Source organism: Mercenaria mercenaria, chromosome 5, assembly GCF_021730395.1.
Source record: "Mercenaria mercenaria strain notata chromosome 5, MADL_Memer_1, whole genome shotgun sequence".
Lineage (NCBI taxonomy): Eukaryota > Metazoa > Mollusca > Bivalvia > Venerida > Veneridae > Mercenaria > Mercenaria mercenaria.
In genome coordinates this window covers 89,013,561-89,035,383 of record NC_069365.1, presented here as the reverse complement: position 1 = coordinate 89,035,383, position 21,823 = coordinate 89,013,561, and the positions used below count along the sequence as shown (strand labels likewise).

The window sequence follows — 21,823 nt, the reverse complement described above, 5'->3', positions numbered from 1 at the left end:
ACAGTGATCAAACTTCGGAAAATTTCAAAAAGGTCATTGTAGCGAGGGAGTCTCTATACACGATCTGACTAGGAGAGGTCTTGGTTTAAGGCAAATAAGATATGTTCTAGTTAGCATTTCATTAAACATTCAGGACAGCAAAGTTTGACTAATCAACAGCCTTGCCAACTGAATGAATATGAAAGTCACGCAGCAAAGTAGAGTTATGGAAACTGTGCAGTGGCTACCGAGATACCAGCTGACATACAAAAACTTAACTAAATCGCAATGCCAATGCGGATGCAGATCCACATCCACAGGTGATTCCAATATCTCTTCCTATTCTTAAAAATAACTTTGGAATTGTTTCCTTGGGCATAAAAGCTATCAGAAAAGGGCCATGTCGAAAAGCTTAAAAAATAGATTTTTAATAAAAGTCTAGTCTTTTACTTTGTTATATTTTGCTGTTTTGTCATTCAGATGTTTGTATTTTATATTTTCCTATCAAATCGTAGAAAGATGACATCATATAAAAAAGCTAATTTTCCTTTAAACCACCCTTTTTTTCTGCCTGGTAAATAAGTTTTGAAATATGACAGGGACATTAACCACAGATTCAGTTTGGTATGGCCTAGCACGCAACATACATTAACATCAGTAATTATATAAATTAGCAAATTATCCTCCTTTGTTTTTCCCTTTTGGAGTTGAAATGTCATTCTTTTGGCTTTTTGTCTCCCCACTCAGAAAAACTACGCCCCCTGAGGGCTCGTACCTGACGTCCTTATGAACGTAGTACAAAACCTTGTGGCCTGTCATAAGTAATTAGTCTTTTGAAGTGCTGAGGTGATCCAATTGTTAACTTATGTTATTTACCCTGACAGTTATATCATAAAAATAACAATGTTTTGAGTAACTTTTTGTAGCCATGGTATTTAATACAACATAGTAAAACCTGGACAGCTGCAGCATGCAAAAATACTATAAAATAAACTATTTTTCAAGGTTTAGTAACCTTTTCAGGAATTATGAAAAAATTAATAGGTAAATTTTATATGCAAACAAATCATGACTTTGTCTATGAATTTAATGAAGTTCATGAATGATAGTTTTGCTTTTCATGGCAAGATGTATCATATCATTTTGGAGCATATGTTTAAATGTCTTTAACATTAAAAGGTCTGGACTCCAGATTTTGGCTAAATATGATTTTTTCTTTAAAACTGAAATTTGGTCACATTATGAACACTGGAACAGGAGTTTTTGTTTCTAAACTATCTTAAGAAGTGTGAAATCAAGTAAAAAAGAACATGTCTGAGTTGGGCATTGAACCCAGGCCACCTCGGCAAAATCTTCCTAACCAATACACAAAGAGGAATTTGTACTGCACCGTTAAATATAACAGCAGGTACCCCGTTACAAACGCTTTTAAAGTTTGAGTGAAAAAATTAGTAAACACAACTAGTTCTAATATGTTTCCATACCATATAATATGCTGTCAGTAACTAAGTTTCAAAGCCTTCTTGAGAAATAATAAATTAGCAACAATTTCCTGAAATCTAAACTTTTGTTGTTAGTTTATACATAATTTATTTTAGGTCAATTGTGAAGGAAGTTCTACAACTTATATAATCACTCTCGACATCTCACTCATTCCTGATGGAACCCATCGCCACGAGGGTATGAGAAATTTTGTTGTTGTTGTTGTGCAATCTGAAGGCCAGCTTGTGCCTTTAAAAATGTTTGCTAACTGAAATGTATATATTGTTTACTAAAGGGAGGTAATTCAGTTAGATTCTAATTCACTGTTTTTCAGTTCTTGTTGTTCCAAAGTTATTTGTACATCATAAATACCTTGCTGGTGAGTGGTGAATCTGCCATTCAACTTTATGTTGTACAGAGTTTGTTGTTGAGGTTCAGCTAGTTGCATAAAGTTTGTGCTCTGAACTCTGTTTCTCTAACAATGCTGAGGTCATTTTGTCTCTGTAAAATTGCTGATGTTAATTTCTCTGCAGATGTTGAGGTTAATTTACCTCTGTAAAGAGTTTGTTGCTCTAAAGCTGCTAAATCAATCTGTCTCTGTCAAGAAGTTGCTGCTCTAAAGATGTTGAGGTTAATTTGTACCTGTAAAGAGTTTGTTGCTCTATCATTAAACATCAACTTCTTTTTTTACAGATGTTGAGGTTAACTGTTTCTGTAAAGAGCTTGTTGCTCTAAACATGTTGAGATTAATTTGTCTCTGTAAAGAGTTTGTGCTCTGATGACACTAACATCAATTTCTCTACAGATGCTGAGGTTAACTATTTCTGTTAAGAGTGTTTGTGGTCTGAAGGTTCTAAGATCAATTTCTCTAAAGATGTTCTCAGTAAAGATTCAGTTGATCCAAAGATGTTCAGGTTAATTTCTCTGTAAAAAATTTGCTGCCCTGAAGATGTTGCAGTAATTTGTCTTGCCAAATCTGAATTTCATATGTAATGAGATATTTGCTCTTCAAAAATGCATTTACAGATGTTACAATTCTTCAATACTTTGATCTTTTTGAAATTTTATTTATAAACATTAATGGCAGTCAACTTAAATCTTCCTATAAATATAATTTCTGATAGAGAATGAAGCTGCCAAGTTAAGGAGATTTACAATGAGGTTATAACATGTCATATGACATCAGAATTTCTTCTGTGACACAACAGTTTCTTTTACGACACCAGAAATTCTCATACAGACATCAGAATTTCTGCTATGCTACAAGAATTTCTCAAAATGTGATTCAAAAATCAGCTTCAAACTTTCTTTATTAAGTGGCTATTAAAAATAAACTAGTATTAAATTAACATACCACTTTGACATCATCTAAAAAAAGAAGTTTCTTTTGACAAGATAATGGCTATTAAAATTGTCACTACAGTATTTTACATGACACTGAATCAACATAAATTACAATACTAACAGACCTACCTGTCACAACAACTTCTTTCAGCTTTCTGGATTACATAAATTGAAACTTTTTTTGAGATACTGTGAAAGCACAAAATTTTATATTTGTGGTAGCAGTGTTTTAAAGGTTTTTCTACTTTTAGCTCAAGCAGCCCTTAAATGGGGCCAACTGCCTCAATGTGAACAAATTGGCGGAAGACCTTGTAATGATGATACTGACCAAAATTGATAGAAAAGAAGAAGTTATTTAAAGGTTTTTCTATTTCTAGCCCTGGCAGCAAGTGCCCCCCATTTCCACAAACTTGACAGATGCTACAAATTAAGTGTTGGGTAATTCCAACAAGTAGAGATGCTTCAGTAGAAATGTTAATGACCAACACCAAACACACATATACTAACAGCTAAATCTGACTTTTGTTCATGTAAGCTAGAAGCAATTAGGTGATATACTATGTTCTGCTAAGCTGCATTAGAGGCAGTTCATAAATATCAAAACTATTTTTCTACTTAGAGATCAAGAAATTAATTCAGTAATCAGTGCAAATTTTTTTAGTGTTATGCAACCTACACAATCTGTCAACATTAACACCATCAGAGAATATCATTTTGTGGGCGTTTGTTATTATATTTAATCTTATTTTCCACTGATCATTCAGTCTCAAAGGAACACATATAAAACTGAGTTTTTGCAGGCAGGATTGGTACTTGCAGGCAGTGATATGACATATACAAAAGCAGTGACCTGACATGTGCACCAAGACTGGCATTCCCTAGGCAGTGAGATGACATGTGCAACTAGAGCTATCACTAAAGGTGATTATTAACCCCAGATGCCGCTTTGATACTGGAAAAGTAAAATACTATGAGCATGACCTTTGATCTTCAAATGAGAACTTGACTGTGACCTTGGTCTTAGTAGCTGGGTTGTGCAGTCTGCTTGTTGTCTTGATGAGGTAAACAACTGATGCAAGTTGTATGGAAATCTTCCAAATAATTTAGAAGAGAGGGAGTGATTCAGAGGATGGGCAGCAGAGATATAAATTTAACCTTTGACCTCCAAGTGTGCCACTGACCTAATGGATCTACTGACCTGAGTTTTGAGTTTTTTACATCATACTGATGAGGTAAACTATTGATGGTAGTTTTATGAAAATCTTCCAAGGATATACAACAATAAATAATTATGGAATGGACACAATGTTGTTACAATAAGTTATTTGACCATTGACCTCAAAAGTGACCTTAGCCCTAGTGACCTAGGTTATAGTCCTAGTGACCTGGGTTGTGCACTCTGCTCATCATCTAAATAAATTGATGCAAGTTTTATGAAAATCTTCCCTCTTCACAAGAAAAATGGAGTTGTAGACTGACTGACTGATGGACATTAGTGACTCCAATACAGCCCATATACACATTGTACACAAGACTGGCATTTGGTAGGCAAAGAACTGACATTTGTAAAACTGGCAATTGGTAGTCAGTGACCTGAAATACTAACAAGACTGGCAATAGGTAGTCTATTGACACAGCAATGTACAAATGTATGTTTCATTGTTGTAAAGGTTTCTGCTAACTATATATGTCTGTTGGGGTTTCATATAAATCTACACATTAAATAAAAGGGAAACTGCACTTTTCATACTGTCATTTAGTTGGCGCTTTATTTAAATGAAATGGAACCAGCACGCTAGTATTCCTAATTTGGGCTTCATATAAATCTGCACTTAAATAAAAGGGAACCAATTCTTATAATGCTATTATTACCAATTCGGGCTTCATATAAATATGCACTTAAATAAAAGGGAACCAGCATTTATAATGTTGTGATTAATAGTTGGGGCTTCTTATAAATCTGCACTTAGATAAAAGGGAACCAGCACTTGTACTGCTATAATTCCCAGTTGGTGCTTCATATAAATCTGCACTTAAATAAAAGGGAACCAGCACATATAATGCTACTATTCCTAATTCGGGCTTCATATAAATCTGCATTTAAATAAAAGGGAACCAGCATTTATAATGATATTATTCCTAGTTGGGGCTTCATATAAATCTGAACTTAAATGAAAGGGAACCAGCACTTACAACTCTATTATTCCTAGTTGGGGCTTCATATAAATCTGCACTAAAAATAAAAGGGAACTGTTAGTGCTACGGAAAGTAATACATTTATAGACGTTTGTGTCAATGCTGGAACACTTAATTTTTCTTTTCAAATGGTTGTGACCAGGACTAGTTATAATGCTCCACAGTACAATATGATTTCCAACCCTTATTAAAAACTAGTTTACTTTTATTTTAAGTAAGTGTTTTCAACACCAATGCAAGTTTGTTACAACAATGTAAAAATCTGTCTGTATCATAAAGCAAATACTGAACTATTTGTCATGGAATATGGTACCATGTTATCACAAATTAATAAAATATTTATAAAAAGATTTCAATAAAACAAGTTTTTAAAAGAAACTATTTTTCTTTTGAAGGAAAAGAGTAAAAGTCCACAATAACTGAACAATTGAAAAGTTATGACAGAATTTTCAACAAGTGAAAAAGTTTACACTGCAAATAAAAAAATATTTACCAATTAAAAACTATTGTGCTTATTTATTGTTATCTTCTATCAAAACAAAATTTGTTTTTACTGGGCTTTCTTACATCCAAGTCTAAATTGAACAAGGGTGCCAGAATGTCACAATATACGCCCGTCACAGCAAATTTCTTTACACTAGCACCTGTATTTGCAAATGGAATTTTAATTTTCTAGTTGTTTACAATGTTGTTTTTTTTTTTAGAAATTATTGTAATTCTTTTATTTTTCTAAGTCCACAAAAAAAATCCTTACCAGGTAGAGATACCTTAAAATACACCCAAAATTTGAAAGTAACATCAATGTTGCACCACAAAAAAGTGGTCTTGGTTTTTCCCTACGGTCAATTATAAAAAAGTTACAATGTAAGTTATTTATAGTAACAACTAAGGGAAGTTAATCTTTAAAGAGAAAAAAAAAAAAAAAAAAAAAAAATAAAAAAAAAATTACAAGTCCACACAAAAATCCTTACCAGGTAGAGATATCTCAAAATACACCCCAGAATTGGATGTAACATGCATGTTGTACTACAGAAAAGTGGTCTCGATTTTTCCCTACGACTTGTAATGAAAAAGTACAATATAAGCTATTTATAGTAACAGAAAAGGGAAGTAATTCAAAAGAAGGGACCAGTGCATGACACTCCGTCTCATGATGGTGTACAACTGTGCCAAGTTACATCAAAATCCCTCCATGCATGAAGTAGAAATGCTCTGGACAAAGTCATTCTTGTATCTGACCTTTGGCCTCTAAGTGTGACCTTGACCTTAGACCTAGGGACCTGGTTCTTGCGCATGACACTCTGTCTCATGCTTGTGAACATTTGTGCCAAGTTGTATCAAAATCCCTCAATGCATGAAGAAGAAATGCTTCGGACAAAGTTTTCATTCTTGTATCCTTGACCTCTAAGTGTGACCTTGACCTTACCCCTAGGGACCTGGTTCTTGCGCAAGACACTCCGTCTCATGATGGTGAACAATTGTGCCAAGCTACATCAAAGTCCTTTCATGCAAGAAGAAGATATGCTCCGGACAAAGTTTTCATTCTTGTATCCTTTGACCTCTAAGTGTGACCTTGACCTTAGACCTAGGGACCTGGTTCTTGCGCACGACACTCCCTCTCATTATGGTGAACAACTGTGCCAAGCTACATCAAAATCCTTCCATGCATGAAGAAGATATGCTCCGGACAAAGTCATTATTGAATTTTTCATTCTTGTATCCTTTGGCCTCTAAGTGTGACCTTGACCTTAGACCTAGGGACCTGGTTTTTGCGCATGACACTCCTTCTCATGATGATGAACAATTATTGTGCCAACTTTCATCAAAATCCCTCCATGCATGAAGATATGCTCCGGACAAAGTCATTCTTGAATTTGACCTTTGACCTCTAAGTGTGACCTTGACCTTAGACCTAGGGACCTGGTTCTTGCGCATGACACTCCGTCTCATGATGGTGAACAACTGTGCCAAGTTTCATCAAAATCCCTCCATGCATGTAGAAGATATGCTCCGGACAAGGTCTGTGGACGCCGCCCGCCCGCCAGGGGCGTTCCCATAATACGTCCCGTTTTTCAAACAGGCGTATAAAAAAAGAATCAACAGAAGAATGTGTCTGTAGGACACAGGGTGTGCCCCCACTGGTTAAGGGGGTATAGCCTCAACAAACATTTAATATAAAGGATTCATTATTCTAGGCCATATTTTTTTTTGCGCTACGAGCATCACAAGCAAAAAATCCACGACTTTGGTTATTTCAAAGGCCCTAACTCTGTAATCAGCATTAAAATCACAAGAAGAATGCCAAGTGTGCAAGGTCATGTCATGATAAAGACTCATGCAAGGTTTCATAAATTTACATCAAATACTTTTTGAGCTAGGTGCGTCACAAGGTAAAAATTGCATTTTTTAGTATTTCAGGGGCCATAACACTAGGAATAGGGGGCGGAGCCAGACAAAAAATAGAAGGTGCACAAGTTCATATCATGATAAAGACTCATGCAAGTTTTCGTCAATTTATATAAAATCCTTTTTTAGCTAGGCCTGTCATAAGGTAAAAAAATGTGCATTTTTTACTATTTCAGGGGCGATAACTCTGGAAATAGGGTGTGTAGCCAGATGAAAAATAAAAGGTACGCAAGTTCATATTATGATAAAGACTCATGCAAGGTTTCATCAATTTATATCAAACGCTTTTTGAGTTAGGCCTGTCCCAAACTTTTTCCAGACGGACGCACACACGGACGGATGGACAAGACCAAATCTATATGCCCCACCACTCATGGAGGGGGCACAAAAAGAAACCATTCCATTAAGGTCTGTAAATTCTAGCATTAGTTGCTTTTATTTTTAAACTGACTATTAGTAAGTTTAAAGGACTGGACTTTGTTATAAACCCAATCTCACTTATCTAATCTCAAAACCCAGTCTCCAAACTCAAGTGATACAGCCTGTAAGACCCTTGTTTCCAAACCCAGTTATGTAATCTCAAACCCTGGACTGCAAACTCAAATTATATAACCTGTCAGACCTTGTCCTCCACTTTTTTAACTCAATTATATAAACTATCAGACCTTGTCCTCCAACCCATAAGATCCTGTTCTCCAAACTCAAATATATAACCTGTCAGACCTAGTCCTCCAAACTCAGATATACAATCTGCCAGACCTTGTCCTCTAAACGCAGATATATAACCTGTCAGACCTTGTCCTCCCTGTCAGACCTAGTTCTCCAAACTCGGATATATAACCTGTAAGACCTTGTCCTTTAAACTGAGATACATAACCTGCCAGACCTAGTTCTCCAAACTCAGATATATAACCTGCCAGACCTTGTCCTTTAAACTGAGATACATAACCTGCCAGACCTGGTTCTCCAAACTCAGATATATAACCTGTCAGACCTTGTCCTCCAAACTCAAATATATAACCTGTCAGACCTAGTCTTCCAAACTCAGATATATAATCTGCCAGACCTTGTCCTCTAAACTCAGATATGTAACCTGTCAGACCTTGTCCTCCAAACTCAGATATATAACCTGTCAGACCTAGTTCTCCAAACTCGGATATATAACCTGTAAGACCTTGTCCTCCAAACTCATATATATACCCTATCAGACCTTGTCCTCCAAACTCGGATATATACCTTGTCAGACCTAGTTCTCCAAACTCAAATATATAACCTGTCAGACCTTGTCCTCCAAACTCAGATATATAACCTGTCAGACCTAGTTCTACAAACTCAGATATATAACCTGTCAGACTTTGTCATCCAAACTCAAATACATAACCTGTCAGACCTTTTTCTCCAAACTCAGATACTGTGAAATCATTAATATTTCTGGGGGACTAATTTTCATGGATTTCGTGGTTGAGTCAATCCACGAAATTCAATCCCAACGAACAATCAAAATTCATATTCAATTTTAATGTTCAAAAGTTGAAATCCACAAATTCATATCCCCAGGTAATTGCCGTTTTGACCAAAACTACAAAATTTCATGCCCAAGAAATTAAATGATTTTACCGTAATATATAATTATACAGATGTCAGTCCTTGTTCTCCAAGCTCAGTTATCTAACCTATCAGACCTATTTTTCAAACTCAGTTATATAACCTGTCAGACACAAATGTACAAGCTAACTTGTATGTTATCTCAGACCCATGCTCCAAACTAAGATATATAACCTATCAGACCTTGTTCTCTTATCTCAGTTATATAACTTGTCACACCTAGTTCTCCAGCATAAGTTATATAACCTGTCAGACCTAGTTGTGTAAACTGAGGTATATATAACCTGTCACCATTTTTTCACCATGTATAGTATGTAACATCCTTACACTTTCTGAAGTGTATTAAGATGATTCCTCTCAATAGTACCCTAAGCTTGCCTTAGTTTGTTACGGAAAACTAATAATATTTCAAACTTTGCAAAGAATTCTTCCGCACAGTTTTCATAAGCCAGCCTTTCTGTACTTTCAGTACTTTGATTAACCTTTGAGTCAGCAATAAATAAGATCAGTGAAAACTTTAATTGAGACATTAAACCACCCACATCCACAAGGGAATGCATCAAAATATCAAACTGTCTTTTCAGTGACATTTTGCTCACTTTTTACTTTTACATAAATCAGCAAAATGCTTCAAGAAAATGAGAAAATACAGTCTCAAAATGCCAGAATAAGTCAGCAAGTCTGCAGATAAAATACAGCACACTTGTATTGAAGTATCAGTATCAAGTCAATATAGAAGAACAAAGGAGATTATGTTAGGTGGTGAAGAGTACTCAAGTATTTAAGTTATCATCACCCAACCAGTTATTGAAGCTGACATAGTGTCATTTCCAGCAAACTTAACGTTGTCAACAGCCACAAGATCAATATGTGTGTGAACAGTGATAGTAGTCCAGTTTCTAGCTAGAGAAGAATGGGTGAATAAACAAAAACAAAAATATTATTTTTTACAACATTCTCTTATTTTTTAGTGACTTAAACAGTACAGCTGTTAATTTCACAGTGCAATTTCTTGTATGTGGCACAATATTTTCCCTTTCACCCCATTAATTTTTCTTATAACATGTGACACCACTCTTTTCTCTGTTTCATGTGACACTTCTCTTCCTAGTTAGATGCACAACCACTCTTTCATGTGACATGTGATTACATATTTTGCTGCTACATGTGACACCACTCTTTCTTGTCACATATTCTTTCTCCATATATAATATCTGACACCACTCTCCTCTTAATGTGAAATCAGTCTTGTTACATATGACACCATTCGCCCCTTAATGTGACACCACCCTTGTTATATAATTATGACACCATTCCTTCTTCATATATTTGACTCCACTCTCCTCTTAAAGTGACATCACTCTTTCTTGTTACATAATAACACCACTCTTTTTTTCATACTCCTCTTACATGTGACATCACTCTTCATTTGCATACTGCAACTATTTTTTGTTATATGTGACACCACCCTTTGCTGTATATCACACTGTTATTTCTTTACACATGTGATACCCCTTTTTTGTTTCATGTGACATTGTTCTTTCTTTCTACTGTGACCTCGACTTTCTTATTACACTTGAAATCACTCTTTCTGTTACCAAGCTTTTTTGTACCAGCACAAACCTTTCTTGTATAATGCCAGAAACCTTTTCTGTTACAATTTCACATCACTTTTTCTTTCTTACACATTTGATATTGCTTTATGTTCTTTTATGTGTCACCAGATTATTTTTCCCATTGCAGGTGAAACTGCTTTTGCTTCTTTAATATGGAACTACACTTTCCTGCACAATGTCACATCACTCTTTCCTGTTACATGCTACATTATTCTTTCTTCTCAATATCCCTTTTTACATTTGCCTGCTGTTCCATTCATTATTGTTATATGTGACACCACTCATTCTTCTTTCATGTAATATCACTTTTTCATTATCATGCTGTTCTATTCACTATTATTATATGTGACACATTCATTCATGTAATGTCACTTTTTCATTTGCATGCTGTTCCATTCTTTATTGTTATAATATGACACATTCTTGTACGTAATATCACTTTTTCATTTTCATGCTGTTCCATTCTTTATTGTTATAATGTGACACATTCTTGTACGTAATATCACTTTTTCATTTCCATGCTGTTCCATTCTTTATTGTTATAATGTGATACATTCTTGTACGTAATATCACTTTTTCATTTCCATGCTTTTCCATTCATTATTGTTATATGTGACACATTCTGCCAAATCTTTCATGTAATATCATTGCTGTTCAAATCGTTATTGTTATATGTGACATCACTTTTCTTGCAAATAATATCACTCCTTTCATTTTGTGCTGTTCAATTCTTTCTTCTTACATGCAAGTGATGCAGCAGCATTTTTTTTATTACATATGACACAAATCTGACTAATTTTTGTGGATATTGCAGTTCATCTACATAACCAAGTCCCAACAAACAACTCAATTTATGTTCAAAAATTAAAATCCATGAATTCATATTCCTACAAAGTAGCAGTTTTGGTCAAAACAACGGAATTCTAAGCACACAGAATCAAAAGATTCGATAAAAACTAAGATTCTTGCTACTTCCTTTTTTGTGTGAATGATCTGATATTTAACAGTCCTTTGCAAATGCTTCAGACAAAGGTAACCTTCCTTACTTTCAGACATTTAACAATACCTGTTGCAATAAAAAGTCGCGAACATTTTAAGATAAGAGTCACCTCCCTTGCATTTACATGTGACTGAACAGACATTTTACAGTGCTTGCTGCAATAAGAATTTAAAAATATTTCACCTAAGGGTTGCCTCCCTTCCTTTCACGTGATTAATCAGACATTTAACAATGCTTGGTGTAATACTTTTCCTCTTAGACATAATAAAATTTGCATAATCAAATTCTGAAAAAAAAAAGAAATTCAATAACGAGTAATTTAAAATTCCAGTTTACAGACAATATAGTGGGGAGGTAAGTAATAGAGGAACATTTATTTCAATCATAGAATACAATTGAATTTGCAATTTTCCCGAAATGTCTGGAAAAAGCGAGTTCATGACAAGGCGCCGTACTTCATGTCAACAAGAATTTATAGAGAAAACAGGGTATTTAAATTACATTTTAATTTTAGCATTACAGCCCAGACACCCACATTTTTTTTATGTTAATCGGCCTCTGAGCCTTAAATTCTGACATTTTATTTCGTTATTTGTAGAAATAAAGGAAACATGTTACAGTATACGGGATTCTAGCATGACATACGCTAATACAGAATGTATCCTATAAATGTAATGCACTGAGTAACAGTTCAACATAGAGTACGGCAGATTGGGTCCATTTTTCTCACATTTTATTTATGAATTCACCTCTGTGTTGTTAGAATTTTGCTCCGAAAATGTTTTATTTTGTTCAGTTAATGCCTCGTTACATTAACGAGAGATCTGAATCTTCACAGATACTGCACACTTATGGTTTTAACTATCAACCGGCAAGCCATTCAGTAAGTGTTTCATAACATGACATCAGATTTACTTTTTCATAAAATTTTACTTCATGTTTTGACTTTGTTTGTTTGTTTTGGGTTTAACGCTGTTTTTCAACAGTATTTCAGTTATGTAACGGCAGTTAGTTAACCTAACCAGTGTCCCTGGATTCTGCACCAGTACAAACCTGTTCTCCGCAAGTAACAGCAAATTTCCCTATATGAATCAGAGGTGGAGGCTGAATGATTTCCAACACAATGTCTTTTATCAAATCGTCACAGAGAACATACACGCCTAGGGATCAAACTCACAAACCCACAATCCGTAGATCAGCGCTCTCCCTAATAAGCTTAATATTGACTTTAGTGCAGCAAAAATTTAGTGTTGAAAATAGACTGATCATACAGCACAAACCAGCAATTTATATAAGAAGTCATAATTATATTAATTGAGAAAATTATACAAATAGAAAATTTTATACAAAAATATCAACTTTACATTTTTGTTCTACCATTCTGACAGAAATTATATACCTCTGTAGAGCAACACCCTTTGGGAGATACAAATATTGACTGTTATGTAGAGGTTGTTGTTCTGGAGAGGTAAATTTGATAGTATATTTCAGCTTAGGGAACTTTTTATGATGTTGTTATAGAGAGGTTTTTGCTTAAGAGAGGGCCGCTCTGGAGAGGTTGTACTGTATACATAAAAATCAAATTGTTTTGTTTTTCTTGGAGTCATGAGATGGATTTTGTATCAAAATTTATTGATAAAATATCACCATATGTTTAACATATGCAAACCAGTCTACACGGTATGCAAACACATTGTGTAATAGCGCATTCTTTTTGATGCTTGCTGTATAAAAACACCATTGATAAATGCTTCTCTACAGCAGATCAAAACTGAAAACTGAAGAAATGAAACCTGTAATCATTGCCTTTTCTGTGTGTGTGTGTTCGGATTTAAGGTTACGAAGAAGGCCTTGAGAAACAAAAATCAAACAACACCAAATCATAGAAAGAAAGATTTGTTTGACATGAAAATTAAACAGCATGTAAAAGATGTATATTACTTTACGAAACAAGTGTCAGTATACTGATATAAACATTGAATTCCAGAAAATGACTGCCTATAGGGGCCCCACTTCCGGACAGTCAAACCACTTTAAAAACTCACCATTTTCAAAGAAATGTTACACATGTTCGTTTTGATGCATTTGCAATAGCGTGCGAGTGGAGAAATTTCACATAACAAGGTGGAACACAGTTTTCAGCAATTGTTTATCTTTATTTCTTTACAAATGGCATTCATTTTCAAAGAGAAACAACTTTTTCTCGACGATTACTTAAAATAGTCGGAAAAAGTTGTCTACCTTTGAAAATGAATGCCATTTGTACCTAAAGTATTCCGAAAAAGTTGTCTCCCTTTGAAAATGAATGCCATTTGTACCTAAAGTATTCCGGAAAAGTTGTCTCCCTTTGACAATGAATGCCATTTGTAAAGAAATAAAGATAAACAATTGCTGAAAACTGTGTTCCACCTTGTTATGCGAAATTTCATCACTCGCATGCTATTGCAAATGCATCAAAACGAACATGTGTAACAGTTCTTTAAAAATGGTGAGTTTTTAAAGGCGTTTAACTGTCCGGAAGTGGAGCCCCTTTAGGCGGTCCTTTTCCGGAATTCAATGTTTTTATCAGTCTACTGACACTAGTTTCGTAAAGTAATATACATGCTTTACATGCTGTTCAATTTTCATGTCAAACAACTCTTTCTTTCTATGATTTAGTGTTGTTTGAGTTTTGTTTCTCAAGGTCTGATTCTCATCCTTAACATCTTTTTCAGCAATTTTTCAGTCATATAAATGACGGGGTCTACTTGTAGCAGTAAGCACAATGCCTAACCTTATAGTGCCTCCACACTGGAATATCACGCCGTAGATAAGTGGCATGTACCCCACCCAGTCACATTATACTGACACCAGGCTGAACAGTCCTAGCACTATCCTCTTAATGTTGAGCGCCAAGCGAGGAAGCTACTAGTACAATTTTTTACATCTTTGGTATAACAGGGCTGGCAATCGAACCCACGACCTCCCGCACTCGAGGCGGACGCTCTACCACTAGGCTACCGAAGCGGCCCATTGCCATTTCTGTCAGTCTTTCTGTGAACTTGGGCATAAGTCCCTTGCATCATATCAAAATATACTTGCCTTTTGTGAGTATATGCTCCACTTACATTCATACCAGAGGAATGCTATAACAAATTATTTGCAGAACAGCGATCTCGCAAGCCTAAATTTCAAGATCTTATGTAAGCCAGCTTGACTGAAGAATTCAACCACAGCCAAAGGACGGTTTCAAACTGACAGCTGGCAAGTGATTGAAAGTTTGCGACTTTAACCACTCAGTCGTTCCATATTTGTGCTCCTGAAAAATGTTTGAGACAGGGGCACTAATATTCGCCCTTGTCCACCCATCTATCCAACCGTCCAAGTTTGTGTCATGCACTTGGTGTTTTAAATGGGATTTCACACAGTTAGATTAGAGTTATGACCCTGGACTTAGTCAAAAATATGCATACAGTGACAGGAAGTAGGCCATGGACATAAATCTATTTGAGCTTGAAATTACTTTTTTGTATGCAATCTAACAAGGATTAAAACCTCTCCTATTTAACATTTAATGTTCACTAGAACCAAAATCACCTGGTTAGCTGTGTAGGTAAAGCATAAGATCCTCAATCTAAAATAGGTTGCAAGTTCAATCTCTTGGCCAGGGAAATGTACTCCATGCAGAATTTATGGATGATAAAAAGGCTGAAATAATTTGTCCTCAACTTCGTTCTTAATTCCATAAAACATAGTTCAATTCACTGACTCTGAAGAGTGCATATTCTTCCCAATGTAGAAATACATGACAAACAACAATAAATCACAGTAAGCCATATTACCAAGGAAATGAAGTTACCAGATTTTTTATATCTCCAATATCTATTGAGCTCTTCTTATTTAGTACAAGCATGAAAGAACAATTCTTGGATTGCACAAAGAAAGTGGGCCATATTGTTCTTAACGAGGCGATGTGGTTCCAAGGTAATGAAACTGAGTCAGGAGCCCTATCTGAAAATGCAATATTGTTATTGGTCAATTTCAAAATTGTGCAAATACAACCAATCAGATGTTAGAGTTTCAAGACGGTATGGTTTCCTGACTCAGTTTAACAACTCAAGAGACTAATCAAAATTTCATAAATTGCTTCCTCAAATCTTCTTAAATTACGGTCACTTTAATATCATTTTAACATCTTAGTCACTACTTATGAAAACTTAGGCCAGAGTTCTTTGATTTTTCGTTACTCAGACCCGCCGACCTTATTTTCCATCATTTTCGAAAAAAATAAAAATTGAAATTTCAAAATTATTTTCGGGCGACGATCGATGTTTTGCTGCATTCTGACGACGACGAAAACGTCGATATTCGTCAGCGCATTATCCATCAGTGTCATATAGGCGCAATTTCCGCTCAAATGGAAGCGTCTCCCGTACGTAAACAAAAACTTGCTTGTTGAGTGAAATTTAAGATTGTCTTTGAAAGATTTATGCGCGATGGAAAAGCGGAATATTTGGTTTGTGATCTAGCATAGACAATAAAACAACGAAAAACAAGTTCTGTAAAGGTTACGGTCAGTAACGGTGTCTCAAAATGTTAGAAAAACATAGATTTACCCGACGTAAATAACAACGGCAACATTGAATGTGAATTTTACATGCCTTTGGCAGTTATATATTTACATAAGGATGACGTATAGGAGCAACAAAGTGCTGCCGAAGGAGTCATCCGTTTCAGATTTTTGGGGGAGGTTTGGGGGAGGGGGGTTAACCAGGAGGGAAAGGGGCCAGGCCTGTGATTTCGAGCAAAAACAGCTCGGTGTTTGGGCAAAGGGGAATAAAAAACCTTAATATGTAAAGTCAGTTTTTGGGGAAAACTGCATAATTTAAAAGATATTTTCTGAGGGAAGGACCCTATTATGAAGGGGATAAAACCATGTGATATGATATGCTTATGAAGACATATATATATATATATATATATTACAAGTTGCCTGATTGGAGGTATTTATCTATATATTCCATTGCATACAAATCCCTTTCAGGGACCTATCTAGCTACTTATGCTTTCAGTCATTTTCTGGTCATCGAATATAAAAAGAGTGGCCCGACTTTGAATCACTTGCCCCTGACCACTGTGGGATCAAGCCCCACTCAGGTCATCATGTGAAAAAAGATATCCAGCTGGCTGACGGAAGGTAGGCCATTCTACCCAGATGCCAATTCTTGCCTGAGATGATGCCCAGAGGAGTACCTGGGGTCTTCCAGCACCATTTAAGTCTGGAAAGTCACCATATGACCTATAAAATTGTGTCAGTGTGACTTATAACACAACAAATAAATAATTAAGTGTACTAAATAAAGATCTTGGTCAGAAAAGTTTATGAATTAAAAATAAAAGTATGCACATGCTAAAAATGAAACCAGCCAATCAGACCATTGAAAATTGCTATTCAATCATCAATTTAATACTCGCTGGAGATGTTACGACCAAGGGCAAATAGTACCCATGCCCAAAGAGTGATTTTGTTAAAGTTTTTGAAATCATCAATTTTATATTCGAGGCATACAGACACTAAATAGCCTGAGCACCTATGAAAAAATGGTAGTCGCATAATGGCAGATTCAAATAGTTCTCAGTATTTTTTGCTGTAAGAAGGATTTTTCCTTGAAATCATTGCTATATATTGGTTGAAATCATATTGCATGCCTATACTTGACATACTGGTAGCATTTGCATGTTGAAAAAAAGACTCCAAACTGATTTAACATGTGAAATTTATTCATACACCACTACCCTAAATTGTGATTGTCATTTCAGTGTAAATATTACGGTGTGTCCGTTTGACCAGAAATATTTTTCTTGCATCAAACATGACCCCTACTTTTCTTTGGATATTTTTACAGTATAAATGTTGCTCTACAAGAAAATGTAAGTTAAAGAAATTTAAAATGGGTCTAGGTGTGTATTGCAGCATTGTGAAAACTTGTCATTTTATATAGAATATATAGTGGTGGCTATTTAGTGTGTTATAACCTTATAGATAATAAAAAAGTTAAACACAGAATGGTAATTTTCTTTGTATTACATGTTAAATGCGTATTAAGGTAGTGTTAAAGTCCTTTCAGGCAACACATTTGAAGTGATCACTTATCGTCTGTTGTTTTAGTAATTTTACTGCCTTTTTATTTTTATTTTTTTCCCTCCTCCTGTCAACATTTTTCTGCCCAAAATCCAAGTAACAAAAAATAAAAAAACTCTGGCCTTACATAGACTGTGTTATCCACACAATAATTATTTATTTATTATGTTTCAGATCCCAATTTCAGCTTTTAACTTTATTTATGCACTTGGTTCACAAGGTGAACACAAGAGCACCACACTGCGGAGCAATATACGTCAGAAGGTATGACCTTTGACCCCTAAGTGTGACCTTGACCTTAAAGCAAGCCATCAAAACATGAGCTCTGCACGTCAACTCAATGTGGTGAACATTTGTTCCAAGTTTCTTTAAAATCCTTCAAGCAGTTAGAAAGTTACAGAGCGGACACGAAAAGTCATATGACCTTTGACCCCTAAGTGTGACCTTTACCTTGATGCGAGCCATCCAAAACATGCACTCTGCATTTCTGTCAAGTTTCTTCAAAATCCTTCAAGGGGTTCAAGAGTTACAGAGCAGACAAGAAATTGCTAACTGATGGACAGATGGACGGACATCGGCATCATAACATAATACTCCCTTCGGACGTATAATAAGCAAAGTATTGGGGGTATTATCCTTATTATTAAGGGGCAAAAATTGTGTGCCCATCTTTCATTCTGAGGGGGTACAAGAAAAATGCTTCAAATGAGATGACAGAACCAAAATTTAGCACAGATTTCACTATACTGAGTCATACTTTTCTAGCTTAGCAAAGTGGAAATAGTTTCTCACAGAAAACAATATTACCATGGAAATGAAGTAACCAGATTTATTGTTTTACTCCAATATCTATTGCTGACACATGATAATGAAATGAAGATAACATAGTAATGATTCTCAAGAAAAAACAAACCTGATGTTGGTCTTGCAGAGTTTTGATACAGAGAGCAAAAACGGTCTTGTTCATGAACTAGCAGGTGTTCATGACAATTCATGTACTGTCCACTAAGTGTTCATGAAATGAACAGCTTATGACTGCCGTTTATGACTTAAGGTAGTTCTGCATTTCTGATCGAAATTTTTTCTACGATGTAGAATTTGATTAAACACTGATTTTCAAAACTTCAGAATATACTTAGAAAATACAGCAAATGAAAAAGATAGGGTTGTGTGCTTGAATTTTGCTAGGCCGATTTGAAAAATTTGGACCTCACGCATTTTTTAATTTTTTGCGAGTCTATGAGAAAATCAGAACTTTCATAACATTTTCGAGAATAGATTTTTTTCTACAAAGCAGATTTTAACTAGAAAATGCTTTTGTAAAAAAGCGCATGTCTCCCCCAATGCAAAGTCCTATAGGCAAGAAGTGGATAGGGGTCAGGAGCGAAAGTCAAAGAGACACTGATGGTTGGCTGCAATAGGGATCATCTACTTGGCACGTCCAGTCATCACGCTAAATTTCAACACTCGTGGCCTAGTGGTTCTCAAGTCACTGTTCAGGCTCCTGTGATCCTGACCTTTGATCAAGTGACCTCAAAATAAATAGGGGTCATGTACTTTGCATGTCCAATCATCCTATTAAGTTTCAACATTGTAGGTCAAGTGGTTCTCAAGTTATTTCCAAAAAATGATTTTACATGAACAGGCCACTGTGACCTTGACCTTTAATAGACTGACCCCAAAATCAATAGGGGTCATCTACTCTGCATGTTCAATCATCCTATGAAGTTTCAACATTCTGGGTCAAGTGGTTCTCAAGTTATTGATCGGAACTGGCTATCAATGTTCAGGCCCCTGTGACCTTTACCTTTAACGGAGTGACCCCAAAAACAATAAGGGTCATCTACTCTTTATGACCAATCATCCTATCAAGTTTCAACATTCTGGGTCAGGTGGTTCTCTAGTAACTGATTGGAAATTGTTTTCAATGTTCAGGCCCCTGTGACCTTGACCTTTGACGGAGTGACCCCAAAATCAATAGGGGTCATCTGCTCTTCATGACCAATCATCCTATGAAGTTTCAACATTCTGGGTCAAGTGGTTCTCTAGTTATCGATCGGAAATGGTTTTCAATGTTCAGGCCCCTGTGACCTTGACCTTTGATGGAGTGACCCCAAAAACAATAGGGGTCGTCTACTCCAGCAGCCCTACAACCCTATGAAGTTTGAAGGTTCTAGGTCAAATGGTTCTCCAGTTATTGCTCGGAAATGAAGTGTGACGTACGGACGGACGGACGGACAGGGCAAAAACAATATGTCTCCTGAGGGAGACATAATGAAACTTCTCATAGTGGTACATAAACTTATGGCCAACAATGTGGAGAAATAAAATGTATAGGTCTGTGTGCTTGTTTTTGAGATATTTCACCATGATTTAAGTGAACCACACATGTAACGCTAATTTTAAGACATTATTTTGAACTATTTAACATGTCTGATTTTTAATATCATATTTCAACTTTAGAATGACAGTAACAGTACCATTGTAACAAATTTACAGAGAGGTTGCATTTATTCATAAACTGATTTTCATTACCGTATGCCGAATCCAGCCTTTACTCTACGTTTTCCAGATAAATGACGTTACGCCATCACTTCCGGTTGATCAAACATGCAGAACTTAGGTTAACATACATCAAATATGAAAATGATAACATCCATCAAATATTTATAAATATACATGTAATGTTCAAAAACTGTTCATTAATTTAGGTTCATGAACTGTACATGACTGTTACTCATGAACTTTGTTTACCATTAACTGAAACTGATATCTCAAATGAAGTTATATATTTCTAAAAAAACATATAAATTGATTAAATTTTCAAATCAACTTACCTTTATCAGAATTGAAGTAAAAACTACTCACAACACTCCCACAATCATGTCCAATGTCAGTCTGATATTATTTCCATTTCCCATTAACCCCTTCAATGACCCAGCCCCTTGTCTGTGATAAGGGACCATTAGCAGAGATTTAGCATCCCATAAACCACTGTTCTGACACTGGCGCCTCTCAGATCTGACTGACCATGAACCATGAAACATCAATTTGTCCAGAATACAGATAACAGCAAGTAATACCATTTTCTTTATATATTATGTAAAGCTGCATAGTGGTTAATTTATCCCCTCACCAGCTACATCCATTACATCCATTGAAATGCTGCATTTTTGATGTACATCTCAACCTGAAAGGACAATTATAAAATTTCTGTGCCAAGTTTGGAATTATCATGACAATATTACATTAACCCTTACCCTGCTAAATTTCTCTTTCAGTTCGGACAGTACCATTAGCTGTTAAAATGGGTGTTTAGCAAAATTAATGAATGAATGGCAAACAGTGCAGATCATAATCAGACTGCACGGCTGTACCATTAGCTGTTAAAAGGGGTGTTTAGCAAAAGATACTGTATGAATGGCAAACAGTGCAGATCATAATCATACTGCACCTATGTGTAGGGTGATCATGATCTACACTGGTCGCAATGGCAGAATTAGTCATGTCCAGCATGATAAGGGTTAACCCTTAGCCTGCTGGCGCCAAGTGATTCTGCCTTTGCGACCAGTGCAGACCAAGATCAGCCTGCACATCCGTGCAGTCTAATCATGGTCTGAACTGTTCGCTATTCAGTCAGTAAATTTTCAGTGAACACCCCTTCAAATAATAAATGGTATTGCCCAAATTGAACGATGGATCAGTCCATTTAGGAAATTTAGCAGGCTAAGGGTTAATTTTGCAACTGTCAATGCTGTTTTTTGCGTGATTGATTATTCCTTACCTGGAATGCTAAAGTAAAAGAGAAAAACTCACCAGTTCTGTAAAAGGATCATTATGCACTAAAGGGGGACAATCATATTAAACAACCATGCAAGAGTTGTGGGACTTGCACTGAATAACTTTTGCATCCGTCACGCTAAAGCAGTACAATCTTTGTCAGAACTTGTAACCAAAAACGCAAGATAAATGCATTGGTAGATATGGAAATTATACAGGACTGTCTAATCTGTATCTAATCTATATCAATTAGAGTTATCTCTGACTGATAATATACATTAATTAAGAAACAAT

General features: G+C 35.6%; 1 protein-coding gene across 2 annotated transcripts in view; it reads right to left on the bottom strand.

The window, feature by feature from the left end:
• LOC123557885 (protocadherin-11 X-linked-like) overlaps positions 1 to 20,918 on the bottom strand; it is a 111,518-nt gene extending 90,600 nt beyond the window's left edge. The window contains exon 1 of one of the 2 annotated variants that reach the window (XM_053544258.1): positions 20,285 to 20,918. The gene's annotated coding sequence lies outside the window, so the exon portion shown is untranslated. Of the gene's footprint in view, positions 1 to 1,833; positions 2,382 to 20,284 lie in introns of those variants that run through there. The other variant, XM_045349639.2, reaches the window with a different exon arrangement.
• Positions 20,919 to 21,823: the final 905 nt, after the last annotated feature.